The sequence below is a fragment of the Primulina tabacum genome, chromosome 13 (assembly GCF_025594145.1).
Source record: "Primulina tabacum isolate GXHZ01 chromosome 13, ASM2559414v2, whole genome shotgun sequence".
In the NCBI taxonomy this organism is placed as follows: domain Eukaryota; kingdom Viridiplantae; phylum Streptophyta; class Magnoliopsida; order Lamiales; family Gesneriaceae; genus Primulina; species Primulina tabacum.
The window spans coordinates 20,433,633-20,447,658 of record NC_134562.1 but is presented as its reverse complement, the minus strand read 5'-3'; the positions used below and the strand labels follow the sequence as shown (position 1 = coordinate 20,447,658).

The 14,026-nt window shown below is 33.2% G+C and overlaps 1 non-coding gene across 1 annotated transcript; it reads right to left on the bottom strand.

Moving 5' to 3' along the window:
• Positions 1–13,526: 13,526 nt before the first annotated feature.
• LOC142523530 (small nucleolar RNA R71) lies at positions 13,527–13,635 on the bottom strand. The gene has a single exon (XR_012814719.1). It is a non-coding gene; the product is annotated as a small nucleolar RNA R71 (small nucleolar RNA).
• Positions 13,636–14,026: the final 391 nt, after the last annotated feature.

Below are 14,026 nucleotides of genomic sequence, written 5' to 3'. Positions count from 1 at the left end.
CTGAATTCACCAATGATGAATGATGAATGATGAATGATGAACGATAAATGATAAACGATGAATGATGAATGATTAATGATTAATGATGAGCTATTTTGACACGTCACGATTTCATATGGCACGTTTACATTAAGATTTTAATGTTCATGAAAGGTATGTTGAATATAGTATTTTTCACTGCTGTGTGCTATGTATTAATGGTGCAGGTGTGTTGAGTCTTTAGACTCACTAGGCATGTGTGATGCAGGTGAGCTTAATGATGAGGGGACTGGAGGTGCCGAACTCTGAGTAGGCAGACCTGGTGCGGTGACACGACCCAAGGACCGCATATTTTTCGCATTATAATCTATGAGATTGAGTTGAGATGAATACTCTCCAACATTGATGACTTTTAATGTTTTGATTGGTTCATGTTTACGTATGAATTTGGGATGAGTTTGGTTATTTTAAATTGTATTATTTTTACTATCAAATATTTAAGATTATTTTTAAATGTTATATTTTTTTGTACAGCGCATGCATGCGAAATGTTTAAACGTTATTTCGAAAATGTGAGCTTTATAAAATTTTAAAAAAAAAATTCCGCATTTTTAAAACGGTAGATGTTTCAGTTGGTATCAGAGCAAGGGTCCTGTTTAGGGTTGTGCCACCACCAGCTTCTGCAGCTCAGTCTTCAAGCCTCAAGTCCGTAAGATTTTATGATTTAAATGTTTTTAATGCTATCACCTGCATGTTTACATGGTATATGCTTTGCAGTACATGTTTATATGTCGTTATGTTTTGAGATTAGACACTTTAAAATTTTTATGCATGTTACGACATGAAACAAGAAATTATATGATTTTCATGCATGCGGTTTTGTAGTGGAATTGGACTTGATAAGAATTTTGCTATTGGGCATTAGGAAAAGTTGGAAATTATTTGACTATATTAATTTTTGGATTAGTAGTGCTGATCTTTTGCTTATGGGCATGAGTTCATCATGAAGATTATGAATGCTTTTGAGACTTGTAGATTTTCTTAGAAATTATTGATGGTTCGTGGCTACTAGTTGAATTAAATTTTTAGGATTCCATTTAAGGAATAATAGTTCGAAGACTACGACGATCTTTGGAAGTATAAAACGTAGAATTTACTTAGGGTGCATGCTCTACCTAGTTAGATTTAAAGATTAAATTGCATTAATTGAGAATTTTAAGGACTTAACTGTATTAACCAATAATTTGAGGACCTAAGTGCAACAATAAAATTCTAAGGGACTATTTCGAATTTACTAAATTTTGGGATTAAATTTTGAGCTTCGAGAATTTCAAGGTTTATTGAGGCCAAGCCGAAAATTTCGTGGGGACAAAAATGCAAATTTCGAAAAGTTGTAGGGCCAAAAATGTAATTTTCGAGAACTTTATGGACTGAATTGAAAATTCCGAAAATTTTGAGGATTAAATTTGAACTTTTGAGGAACACTTGGGTTAAATTAGTAATTTTTCAAGGTTATGGGAATTGATTTTGAGTTTAATAAGCTTAAAATTATTGAACTTTATGTTACGAGAAACCTATAAAATGGGATTAGGAACGTCAAGTACTTATGGTAATTATTGTATTCTCGAGATTAAGGACAAATCGGATAATATTCGAGGAAATTAAGAATTAATTTTTCAAATTTTAAGAAATTTGGCAACCAGATTAACAGTAAATGAGAATTGAATGATTTAAATAATAGGAATTTTAGCTGATTTAGGCTTGAAGGGATATTTAGAGCCTTGAGATATCTTGATTATACTGCTATAAGGAATGGTAATCAAGGGCTTCGTAGGATAAATCAAAATTGGGCTTGAAAGTTTAAGCGCTAGTGAATTAATACTGTGAAAAATTAAGAATTTAGAGTGATAACAATTTAAGGTAAAGTGATCATTTGGTTAAGTTATAATATTAGACTTTAAATTAACTTATTTTTGGGAACTTAAGGTTTGATGTAGCATAAGTTTTAATCATGATCTTAAGATTTAAATATATATCTTTGTTGGGGTTAAATTTTTCTAGACGGTTTGGTATGTTTAATGGTTAGGTTAATCGATATACGTATGTAAGAATTGAGGTAGACAACTTTTCTTGAGGAAATTATTTTTTTAAAAATCATTAATAAACTTTAAAATAAGTGAATATTTGCGTTGGAATTATGTTATCTAATATTATTTGGGTTGCATAAGCTTGAATTTTACGTTTATGAAATAGGTGTTCGTACGGGAAAAAAAATTATTTGGGTGAAACAAAATAAAAGGGAATTAGTTGTGTTCAACATACGATGCAAATGAACGAATATTAAATTTTTTTTTACTTTATCCAGTAAGAAAACTAAAATATTGATGTGGGAATACTTGAAGTATATGGATTATAAGCGAAGTTGAATTATTAGAGTTAGTTTAATGCTACAATAGGATAACTTATTAAGTTTATTATGCTAGAATTAATTAAGAATTAAGAATACGTAATAATGCGATATTCGTTCCAATGAGGAATGTCTAAGAGTCATAGGCCTCAACTCTATTGCAATTGGGAAGATAATAGTTTAAGCATGTAATTGGTGCTAGAATGATTTTATTATTTAGGTAGAAGATTGATATTGTATATTTTGGGTGTTATGGGTTATCACTACTCGAAATTTAAGATTTCCAACAATTTAGTATTTGGGATGTACTCTTAAATAATTAAGTGACGTAAGTTTGGTGTCGTAAGACAAGATTCGATTCAAGGATATTAGGTTAATATTATTATGAAGTTGAAATATGGTTTAACTTCTAAGTGTAATACTAATGATAGAAGTCGATCAGTAAATTTTGGTGCTAAGGTTTCTTATGTTGAACTTCATAAATACAAATGTAATAAGTCAATGAACATTACGGGTATAGTATAAGAAAAGTAAGACGCAATAAAATTCGGATTGCCATTTCTAATATTGGGAAGTTTGAGAAAAGTTGAAATTCGAGATCATAGAAAAATGGAACTAGGTCGCCATGGGTCGTTATAAGTTGAGTTTCGCAAACGAGGATTTAGAAGATAGAGTTTATCGGGACTGAAGAGATGTAAGGACAGCTTAACACTTATTTTATCAGAGTAGCGCAGCGGAATCGTGGACTATTGGGATATTAGAATTAAGAGTCTAAACTTTTGTTCATCGAGGATAAGCGAATTTCGCGGACGAAATTCAATTTAAGGGGGGAAGATTGTAACATCCCGAAAATCGAAAAGTCCACGTAAACCACATGCATGCAAATTATTAAATTTCTTTGTTATTTTATTAAATTATTTTAAAGCATAAAATGTATGTTTATTTTATTAAATTGTTTTAATTTTTTTTATGCATTTTATGCATAATTCACGCATGATAGAATTTAATTCATGAAATTTTTAAAAGTTCATGCATTAGGGTTTCTAGGTGCATTCCACGCTCGAACGAGGAACGGAGACCGGAGAATTTTCAGGAAAAATTATTTTACTACACGACTTATTTTTATAAATTAATTTAAAATGTTTTTAAGTGTATTTTTCAAAAATAGGAATTTTTGGGTATTTTTTACCCACGAGATTTTTTTTAATGGTACATAAATTTTATCGGATCTGGAGACGTTTCGAGGTTTCGGCTAATATTTTTAAGAACTTTCCAACACGAAAAATTTTTCGAGAGCGTGTTTGGATTCATTGGGCCTAATTTTAAGCTTATTGAGCTTAAAACTCTGTTAAAATTTTTAAAATGCTATTTTTAGGCCCATGAATTAATTGTTAGCAACATAACTAACACTAAATGACTCTTTAAGCGTTTCTATAAACGTAATCATCCTCCACTCAACCGCCAACTCCTTCCACTCACAATCATTCTCGGTCATTGTTGCTGCAAAGAGCTCGGTGCTTCCATTTTTCATTTCAAGCAAAATTCTTCCCTTCGACCGTGTGTCTTCGATCGTGTGGCCAATTATAATCACCAAGGCACGCTGTGTAATCTCTTTTCTCATCACACTCGTCATATATATGTGGTTTTGTGTGTGCCAAAGATAAAGCTTTTGTACATCTTGCATGATATCGTATGGGTGTATCATTGGTATCGGTTTTGTGCATGTTTCTCGTACAACTCATTTTTTTTATGAATCTTGTTGTAAAAGGGCTGCTGGTGCAAGGTTTCAGAATTGTTTCTGTCAAGAGTTCAAGGGGTATAGCTGCTGGAGTCACAGATGGTCGAGAGGGTGTGAGAGATTTTAGGTTTGATCGGTGGGTTTGGGATGGTATCGGTGAGATCATGGGTTATGGAGGGAAGCCAGTGGTGTAAGTGTGATTCCAGGCGTTGGATCTGCCCTTGATGGGTCAGGACCATTACCTGGGAGAGCCCTGACCCCGCTGGTCTGAACTCTTGTACAACACGATCAAACATAAGCAAGGGAGCTCGTGGTAATGGGGAGTTCGGGTCCTAGCGTGTAGGCTTGATGTGTGGGCTGCAAGGGGGCTGGAGTTGTGTTGTCTTTGAGTCCAGAGGAGTCTTGAGAGGGTTTAGGGGAGACCGAGCCATGGTGGGTTCATTGGGTCTAGGCTAGGAACGAATCAATGGAGAGTTGGGTCATTAGGGAAGAGGCGCACTTGCTGAAATTTTCAGCAGTATGTCAGCAGGGTTTTTAGGGTGCTATGTGGTTTGTATTGGGTGAATTCAAGTCTGATCTGGTGTAGTTTAGTCATGTTTTAAGTTTAGTAAAATTCGGCTAATTTCGAGTTGGTTCGGATTAAAACCGAGACCCCGGTTCAAGTTTTTTAAAAACGAATTTGTTAAGACGTATCATGGGCTCGAGTTTACGTCTAAGAATGTTTTTAAATATGTTTCGGTATATTTTAAGGAGTTTGGTAAGTTTCGGGTCAATTTTAGAGGTTCAGGGGTTAAATGATAATTTTTGTGTTTCCAGGGGCAAAATGGTCATTCTGCACCCAGGGTGAGATCTTGGTTCTGGCAGTGCCCTGAGTACAAATTTACCATATTTTAAATGTTCATGCATCATGATCACGATTTTAAGATTTTATGAAGATATACGTCGCATGCTTGGATTTAAGAAAAATTGCATTGGTGCATGATTTTTATAAGTGATGAAAATGGTAATGTTTGAATGACGGGAATTGGTTGTGACTATCGAAATATATGTAAATGTTTAAGATGTATATGTAAATGCTCATGATGAGGCCTAGGCACTGTGGACGGGTAATTCTGTCACCGATTTCCGACAGCCGCCGGGTACCGCGGTTTTCTGTATGATGGATCCATCGTAAATGATGAATGATGTACGATAGTCACCTCTAATGAACTGAATTCACCAACGATAAATGATGAATGATGAATGATAAATGATAAATGATGAATGATGAACGATAAATGATAAACGATGAATGATGAATTATTAATGGTGAATGATGATTAACGATGAGCTGTTTTGACACGTCACGATTTCATATGACACGTTTACATTAAGATTTTAAAGATCATGAAAGGTATGTTGAATATGGTATTTTTCACTGCTGTGTGCTATATATATGTATTTGCTATTAACGGTGCAGGTGTGTTTCTTCTTTAGACTCACTAGGCGTGTGTGATGCGGGTGAGCTTAATGATGAGGGGATTGGAGGTGCCGAACTCTGAGTAGGCAGACCTGGTGCTGTGACACGATCCGAGGACCGCATATTTTCCGCATTATAATCTATGAGATTGAGTTGAAATGAATACTCTCCTACATTGATGATTTTTAATGTTTTGATTGGTTCATGTTTACGTATGAATTTGGGATGAGTTTGGTTATTTTAAACTGCACTATTTTTACTGTCAAATATTTAAGATCATTTTTAAATGTTATATTTTTTTGTACAGCGTTGCATGCGAAACGTTTAAACGTTCTTTCGAAAATGTGAGCTTTATAAAATAAAAAAAATATTTACCCTTTCTTAAAACGGTAGATGTTTCACATTTAATAGTTAATATCTTTTGAATCGTCTTCTAGTCCATGTAGAAGACTTTATTCTGACAGAGGTACGATGTATCATACTATTCTGCTTTGGTACGGACTATCAGTTTGTCTGCTGAGTAGTTCAAAATCCAACTGATGAAGTGGCCAACTGATTAGGAGTGAAACTGGTTGACTGATCAGTTCAGTTACTAAATCAGTTCTAACTTATGTCTTCTCAGTTTGAGTACTTCAGTTGAGATAGGTCATTTTAGTTCGGTTTTGCGAAGTCTTCCGTTCTGATCTTCAATCTGTTTACTGGGCTTCGAGACTTGTTTATTCTTATAAGAACTTTAGCCTAATAACTTCAGTTCTTAATCCATTTAAGTCTAGTAAATCTCTTTTCAATTATGACCTCTCAGTTAAACTGGTTCAGTTTTGTTCTTCAGTTCTTTTACGGATTTGTTTGTCAAACTCTGAAACTTATAAATTCCAACAATTTCCCTCTTCTCGGTGTATGATAAAACTTAGATTTTTGAACTACTAAACTGAATTATCTGATATTCTTGATATATAACTGATAACCTAAAACTGATTGTAGATAAAATAATGTACACATTTGTACAGATTGAGTTTGAAAGAGGTAATTACAGATTCGTATAAACATTTCAAAATGAAAATATTATATACATGAGCTCTTTAGACTAAGTAACTGATATCAGACATCTCTTCGTCTTCTTTTCATATGGTCCTTTATCTGTTGGTTTGTCCGTTCAATGTGCTTCTTTCTTGTCTCTGATGCTGGCATCTTTGGTTATTTCCCCTTTTTGTCAACACCAGTCACTTTGGAGAAGAGAACGAATGCTGAACTTACTTGAGCTGAAACTTCAGCTAAATGATTTTGAACAATAGCAATTTTCTTTGACAGAGTGGTGTGCATAAAGTCTATCCGATTGATGAGTAGTTCCCAGGAAGTGATCAGTTTAGGGGTTGTAATTGCTTCTATTTTCATATTTTCCACATTAGAGAATAAATCAGATACATCCTTAGTCAGCTTCTTCAAGTCCTTCTTAGTATGATCCTTCAGTGTGCCCATACTCAAAGAATGTAGCAGCTGATAAATTTGACCTGAGATATTGAAACATCTACTAAATTAAAATGCGAAAATATATATCTATATTTTCAAAAATATATATATTTTCAAAAGCTCACATTTTCGAAAATATATTTTTTTTTAAAGCTCAAATTTTTGAAAATAAACATCTAAATATTTTGCATGCATGCAACCCTTCTGAAAAATGTGCCATTTAAAACTTAATCGTAAACGATCTAAAAATAAAAATACTGTAATTTAAAAATGCCAACTCGGACCTCAATCATGCATGAATAAAACGAAACAAGTAAAATCCTGAAAACCAACAGCATACCATAAAGAAAAACGTGTAAAACTGATCATGTTTGCTCAAAGCTCATAAAAACGTGATGTGCGGAAAAGTGTGGTCCTTGGGTCGTGCTCGCACATCCATGTTGGATCTCGGTTTTCTCGTGTCCAAAACGCAGCGGAAGTTTTAAAAATTTTAGATCTTGACATTCAAGATGTTTTGGACTCTCGTATGGTTTCAAAATATACATTCATAGGGAGTTAAACTTTTATAGGTTTGGTGAAAGATTCACACGGCTCCAACTATTTCGGGGTTTGCGGAAATAGCTTTTGATGAATTCCCTACGAATTTTCTTCAAATCTCCTTTCTTTAATCCTCCTATCAAGTCCACGACTAGATCATTTGTTCCTCTTCCAAATATCACTAGAAAATTTGAAAGAAGTTTTGCATAGAGTTTAATTAAAACGAGAGACGGCTCAAAAATCCTTAAAGTTAATCAAGGTGATGGCCGAAATTTTTGGTGAAGGGAAGGGAGGAATTTTCGAAAAACAATTTCTCTTGGAGGCTAGGGTTTTTCAAAAATTGTGAATAAATTGTGTTTAACCCTAAGCCTAATACACATATATAAGCTTAGGGTCCATTAATTAAATTAAATGCTTAATGAGCTTAATCAATTAATTATTCTATTCCAAGTAGTTTAATTAATTAATTAATCTTTCAAAGTCTAATTAAGAACCTTAATAATATGTATGTTGGTCTTGTACTCCTACAAGCCCATTATACATATACCAATAACATTTAATTTAAATCCCTTATAAATTCAACTCCTTGAATTTATCACCTCCAAAATTTAATATTTAATAAACTCAAGTTTTGAGTTTAATAAATTAAATCCTCAAATTTTATAAATTCAACTCCTTGAATTTATTATCTCCAAATTTCATAAATTTAACTTCTTGAATTTACTATCTCATAAATTTAACTCCTTCAATTTATTTTCTCAAAATTTAATTGTTATAAATTCAACTCCTTGAATTTACTATATCATAATATAAATTCAACTCCTTGAATTTATTCTCTTAACGGGAACAAATGATCCAGTGCTTGTGTGACCTTCAATGGTTCAGGGATACAGCTAGCCGTGGGTTCATAACTCCTTGTGATTCAGGACATTATCATTTATTCGGGCTTACCTTAATTTCCCCCATTCTATGTATCAAAAATTGATCATGAGAATGTCAGAAATCATATTTCTGATTAAACCCATCGAATCATGGTAAGAGCGTCTAGTAGCATCTCCCTATGAATCCCTAGGTAACACTTATAGTGCCTGCAAGAACCATTCGATTATTACTAACGTACAGTACGGTCCCTTCATCTCATATATCCCGATCGAATCTGCAACCATTGGTTCATCGAGGGTTGCATAATAATTCGATAACTATGGGAAACATATAAAAAGTGGCATCGCATGTACTATTGGAGAACTTCTTCTCCAACGTACGTCTCATACTCTGGCCAGAGATTCCATGCACTATTATTTCATCAAATCAACATAAGATATCCACACTCGTAGGTGAGCAGTGAATTCTAGACTACAATGCAGTGAGTCATATATGTGTCGCAACTGCACCCAATTATGCCACCTGACGACTCTCCTGGAGCCGGTAAACGAGTTAAAGCACAGCTCTAGCATATAAAGCCAGTCTTGTCCCGGGTCGTAAGGGCTAATGGTGTACAATCATAATCACGGACTTATCCTCTCGATGAATGATAACCACTTGGAAAGTTTGAGAGAGGGTTGTTCGGTATAATCATCATATGACTACCCATCTGCATGTTTGGACATCTCTATGCCCCTACCAAGAAACACGGTACACAACATCACAGATGCTAGTCTCGAGCTCAGGCGACCTTTATCCATGTTTTAGGTGGCTGAATCGACTAGGAACGAATTTAGATCATACAGTGTTTACAAATGAGTTTCAGCTTCGAATTGTGATTCATTTGTATTAAAGTATAATCAAGGTCTTTATCTATGTTGTTCACATGGGTATACTGATAAAGAAATAACAAACCATGAAATAATGAATTATATTAAAATAAAGATTATTTATTACAACTGAGTCAATAAAATACCTAGCCAACAGTTGGCTTGCAGGGCATATACTCTAACAATCTCCAACTTGCCCTAGAGTCAACTACCCATAAACTTTAATCACATCGCTTCGCGATGCTTCTCAAACAATGGTACTGGAAAGGGCTTTATAAGTGGATCAGCAACATTATTTGCAGAGGGGACTCTTTCGACTGATATATCTCCTCTTCCCACAATCTCCCGGATGATGTAGAATTTCGTCATTACATGTTGGGATCGCTGATGAGACCTTGGTTCCTCTGCTTGCGAAACGGCACCAGTGTTGTCGCAGTACACCGGGACTGAATCAACTCCATTAGGAATAACGCCCAACTTTTGGACAAAATTCCTCATCCAAACTGCCTCTTTGGCTGCAGCAGATGCAGCAATGTATTCAGCTTCGGTGGTGGAATCCGCAATGGTGTCTTTCTTGGAATTTTTCCAAGAGACAGCCTCACCATTAAGCATGAATACAAAACCAGAGGTCGATTTTGAATCATCTACATCACATTGGAAGCTAGAATTAGTGTAGCCTTCCAATTTTAATTCTCCACCCTCATATACCATGAACAAGTTCTTAGTCCTTCTCAAGTACTTAAGAATATCTTTCACGGCCTTCCAATGCATTGGACCAGGGTTCGCCTGATATCTGCTTGTAACACTCAAAGTGTAAGCAACATCAGGACGTGTAGATATCATACCATACGTGATACTACCAATGGCTGAGACATATGGAGTACGTGTCATCATCTCTATCTCTTAATCAGTTTTGGGACACATAGCTTTAGATAGAGTAACACCATGACACATTGGTAAGTATCCTCTCTTGGACACTTCCATAGAGAATCGCTTCAAAATGGTATCGATATAAGTGTCTTGGGTGAGCCCCAACATCCTCTTTTATCTATCTCTATAGATTTGTATTCCCAATACATAAGATGCTTCACCCATGTCTTTCATGGAGAATTTACTTGCTAACCATACTTTAGTTGATTGCAATAATCCTACGTCATTCCCAATGAGTAGGATATCATCAACATAAAGTTTTAGAAATGTCATTGCACTCTCAATAACTTTCTTGTACACGCATGGTTCCTCAGGATTTTTTTAGCAAAACGAAATTCCTTGATAGTGCTATCAAATCGGAGGTTCCAACTCCTTGACGCCTGCTTGAGACCATATATTGATCTCTGAAGTTTGCATACCTTACGCTCACTTCTCACTGATGTGTATCCCTCAGGTTGAGACATATAAATTTCTTCGTTGATGTCTCCATTGAGGAATGCAGTCTATACATCAATTTGAAATATCTCATAGTCATACCATGCTGCTATGGCTAGTAGTATTCTAATGGACTTAAACATAGCAACTGGTGAAAAAGTTTCCTCATAGTCAATTCATTGCCTTTGAGTATAACCTTTTGCAACCAGCCTTGCTTTGAAGGTCAATACCTTTTCCAACACAATTCTCATCATGGCTTTGTTTATGAAGAAGCTTATATCTTGCAGGTAGTCTAATAACCCTATCGACCTTCTAGGAGCTTGTACTTCAACTACTGGTTGTTGGGAAATGGGTTAACTTCTGTATTTGAGGGAGTATCTTGAATCTCTTCAAGTTCTATCATCTTGCATTTTCTATCTAATAGAAATTCCTTTTCTAAAAAAGTGGCATTTCTTGAAACAAACACTTTTACTTCATTGGGATGATAGAAATAATATCCAACAGAATTCTTTGGATATCCTACAAAGTAGCTTGATGAAACTTAAAATTAATAATTTATTATATGTTAAAACCTGTATTTTAAAATTTAAGTTTCATTAAAATTATAAAATTATGTTATTTTAGTATTGTTTGTTTATATTTAATTGTCTTACTAAATATGTTTTATTTTCAGGTTTTCTAAGTGTTGGTAAAATAATGATAACTCAAGCTAGAAAATTCAAATGGAGGTGACTCAAACATGTTTGGAATTCTTGAGAAATTATCTACAACTTTGCAGAAGACATGATTGCCTAAAAAGTTCATTAAGATGATCAAATTGTGCAAATATCAAAAGGAGGACAAATTTACTTTTACTATGACCAGCATATAGTAAAAAAATCATAACTATTTCAATATTTAACCAAATGAGATGAACCAAGTGGCCAAATTCATCTACTGACAATTCCCCAGATGTTTGCCATTTTGAGCAGAGTCAAATTCGGTGATTAAAGTTGTGGAACAAAGCATTGAAAGAAGGGACATGGAATTGAACTTGGAGGAGACAAAGAATACTATTGCAACTAAATGGCATTAATAAAAATTTTGACACTTTCTCTCATTTGGCCTATAAATAGGGGCCTTGTGCTAGCTTGAGAATCATTCTATCTCATTGTAAAATATAGTGTGAGTGTGTATCAAAGTTCTAAGTTCCAATATATTTTCTTTCATGTTCTCAACTATGAGTGATATTTTAGTGTTGATCAAAAGTAAGCTTATGGCAAGCTAAATCTATTATGTCAAGGTGAAGAGGATGCATTCTTGGTGAAGTAAGATTGTTTATATTTTGTATATTCTTTCTTTATTTCTTTTCATTTAGCTAACTTATTTTTATTGTAGGTATAAAAATGAATTATTTGTTGTTATCAATTTACATCAAATGCTTGATACCATTAAAGTGGTTATCTTGATTTGTTGTTTAATTTTGATACAATAAATATTTCATCACTTATTATTATTATATATATATATATAGATATATATATATATATATATTTATATAATAATATCATAATATTTTATTTAGACGATAGCGTGGCTCTGCCGGTTGTTCTAAATGAAATATTATGATTTAATACTAACAACTAACAATCTAACATTTACTTTATCGTAACTAACTTTTATTTTTCGCATCTAACTTTTACTTTCTCGCAACTAACTTTTACTTTTCCGCAACTAACATTTACTTTATCGCAACTAACTTTTACTTTACCGCAACTAACTTATTAAATCAATATATTTCATTTAAGCAATAGCGTGGCTCTGCCGGTTGTTTTAAATGAAATATAATGATTTAATTTAACATTTATTTTATGCAATTATTTATTTATATAGTTATAATTATAATCATAGGTAACATATATAAAATATCGGTTAATTCGGTATTTTCTATAGTGGGAACTATATTATATTATGTGTGTGTTTAATTTTCTTGGAACCATTATTTATGGTGATTTCTTTTGTTTTACTTTTAGTTAAACAATATTACATAAACCAAGAATAAATCCTCAAGCCTTGACAAAATTTATAATTTGTAAACTTCATTCTTGCATTTGGTAATCTATAAATTAATAAATTTAAACTCAAAATAACCTCTCTGAGGATCGATCTCGTACTTACGAAATATATTACTTGCAGACAACCTACACTTGGGTGAATTATTATTTAAGTAGTAGCAAGTTTTTGGCGCTGTTGCCGGGGAGGTATAAATTAAGTTTATATTTGTTAATTATGTTTTATTTATGAGTATTGTGTTGTTTTTTTTTTTGTATGAGTATTTGGAGTCGAAAAAAAAGTTGCAGACTTATTCGAGTATCTGAAAATAATTTAAACATGGATGATAATTCAAATAATCAAGATAAAGATAATGATAATAATAATAATAATAATAATAATAATAATAATAATAATAATAATCAAGAACATGATCAATTAAAAACACTTAGGCACCATATGAACCCTATTAGAACTAGTGCACCATCTTGTTTAGTTTTTCCTCCTGATGCATCTAATTTCAACTTCAAACCTCAAATTATTCACCTTTTACCAAATCTTATGGCTTAGATTCTGAAAATCCATATTTGCATCTAAGAGAATTTGAGGAAGTTTGTAACACTTATAATGATCAAAATTGTAGCATGGATATAGTTCGATTAAAGCTTTTCCCTTTTTCTTTAAAAGATAAAGCTAAAACATGGCTACAAAATTTAAGATCAAGTTCAATAAGATCATGGGAAGAAATGCAACAACAATTTCTCAAAAAGTTTTTCCCTTCCAATAGAACAAATTCTTTTAAAAGACAAATTACAACTTTTTCTCAAAAACAAGGAGAAACGTTTTATCAATGTTGGGATAGATATAAAGAATTACTTAATACATGCCCACATCATGGCTTTGAAACATGGAGAATAGTTTCTCACTTTTATGAAGGTCTAATACCTAATGATAGGCAAATGATAGAATTCATGTGTAATGGAACTTTTGAAGATAAAAACCCAAATGAAGCTATGGAATATTTGGATTCATTAGCAGAAAATGCTCAAAATTGGGATAATATAGGCACAATAGAACCACCAACAACTAAAAACAATAATTCAACAAATGGGGGTGGTATCTATAATCTTAAAGATGATATATATATTCAAGCTAAACTTGCATCTTTAGCAAGAAAAATTGAGTCATTAAAAATGAAAAAGAGTGGTCAATTAAAAAGTATTCAAGAAATTGTTTGTCATATATGTGATACACATGATCATGCTACAAAAGATTGTCCAACATTACCTTCA